Below are 2,314 nucleotides of genomic sequence, written 5' to 3'. Positions count from 1 at the left end.
CTTTTGTATACCGTATACATAGATTCCATTCTGGATTTCATGGCACTATGCCATTTCTCTGAGTCAACACTACTCATAGCCTCATTATAGGTCACAGGGTCGTCATCATCAATGATCGACAACTCATTGTCATTCTTAATGACAAGGTCATATTACCTCTCAGGTTGGCGAGACACTCTTCCTGATCTATGAATGGGCTGTTCCACAAAAGGTTGTTCAGTCAGAACAGGTGTTTCCACTCGATCTGTAGTAGTTTGTGCTTCTTGAACTTCATCAAGTTCAATTTTGCTCCCACTGTTTCCTTCAAGGATAAACTCCTTTTCCAAGAAGGTAGCATGTCTGGAGACAAACACCCGATGATCGGTGCAAAAGTAATACCCTAAAGTCTCTTTAGGATATCCCACAAAACTACATTTTACGGATCGATATTCCAGCTTATCTGGGTCAACTTACTTGACATAAGCTGGACATCCCCAAATATTAACGTGTTTAAGACTCGGTTTCCTTTCTTTCCATATCTCATACGGAGTTTGAGGAACAGATTTGGAAGGCACCTTATTCAGTAATATGCTGAGGTTTCCAATGCATAACCCCATAGGAATACTGGAAGATTTGCATAGCTCATCATGGACCGAACTATGTCTAACAAAGTTCAATTTCTCCTTTCAGATACCAATCTGGAGGAGTCCACTGGGAGACTATATCATTTACTTTGAGACAATCCAGAAACTCTCCATTGAAGTATTCACCACCTCGATCTAATCGAAGAATTATAATACTATGTTTGGTTTATTTCTCCACTTCATACTTATACTCTTTGAACTTTTCAAAGGCCTCAGACTTGTGTTTCATCAAACACATATCCGAATCTAGATCTATCATCTATGAAAGTAATGAAGTATGAAAATCCACCCATGGCATGCGTAGACATTGGTCCACATACATCTGTGTGTACCATTCCTAGCAAATTTGCAGCCCTATCTCCATGTCTACTAAATGGAGACTGCAGTGCCACTATAAAGTGAGATTTTCATCATCCCTTTTCTTTTATTAGTTTGTTCAATCTGAAGTAAATTATGTCACACTAATACATACCATTATTTAAAGTACCACGTCCATAAAGAATATTATCTCTAAGAATAGAACATTCATTATTCTTAATAATAAATGAAAATCCAGCCAAGTCTAACATGAGAATAATATTCCTCACAATCGAGGGAACAAAATAACAATTATTTCAAATAATAGTCTTGCCCGTAGGCATATGTAAATGAAATGATTCTACATCTTCAGCAGCAACTCTTGCTCCATTTTCATCAGTAGAATCACCTCCTCTTCCTCAAGAGTCCTACTTCTCCTTGGTCCCTGCAACAAATTGCAGATTTGAGAACCACAGGCGGTATCTAATACCCAAGTAGAAATTTAATTTAATGACATATTCACTTCTATCATGAACATACCTGAATCAGAAGCGGTAGTCTCACTACCCTTCTTCTTCTTCAATTCTGCAAGGTAAACCTTGCAGTTCCTCTTCCAGTGCCCCACCTTGTTACAGTAAAAGCAAACAACTTTGCTCTTGGGGTCTTCAGCTTTTGGTGGAACCGGCGTTTTCTCACCTACTTTCTTCTTCTTGGAAGAGTTCCTCTTCCTTTTCTTAGGATTGGAACCTTCACCAATTAGAAGAACAGAACTTTTCTTAGGGGGGAAATTCGATTCCGCAGTCTTCAACATGTTGTGGAGTTCAGGCAGGCTGACATCCAACTTATTCATGTGAAAGTTCACAACAAACTGCGAGAACGAACTCGGAAGCGATTGCAAGACCAAGTCTTGGCTCAGCTCCCCATCCATGGCAAAACCAAGTTGTCCAAGACGTTCAATCAAATTGATCATCTTAAGTACATGGTCATTCACAGATGATCCCTCAGACATCCTACACCCGAACAACTCCTTCGATATCTCATATCGAGCTGTCCTCCCTACCACATCATACAACTCTTGTAGATGCATGAGGATAGTGTGAGCATCCATATGCTCATGTTGCTTCTGTAGCTCAATGTTCATGTTAGCTAGCATGATGCATTGAGCAACATTTGCATCATCTATCCACTTACGATACACAACATGTTCATCATTATGCGCATCGCTAGCAGGTTCAGTAGGCTTAGGTGAGTCAATCACGTATTCCAGCTTCTCAATCCTGAGAACAATTCTCAAGTTTCGAAGCTAGTCAGCATAATTAGGACCAGTCAATTTGTGAGCATCTAGTATGCTCCTGAGTGATAGTGCAGAAGACATAATGTATATTGTAAATCTG

The sequence above is a fragment of the Apium graveolens genome, chromosome 10 (genome assembly GCF_009905375.1).
Source record: "Apium graveolens cultivar Ventura chromosome 10, ASM990537v1, whole genome shotgun sequence".
Lineage (NCBI taxonomy): Eukaryota > Viridiplantae > Streptophyta > Magnoliopsida > Apiales > Apiaceae > Apium > Apium graveolens.
The sequence above is the reverse complement of the archived record's forward strand: the minus strand, read 5'-3'. Positions refer to the sequence as shown.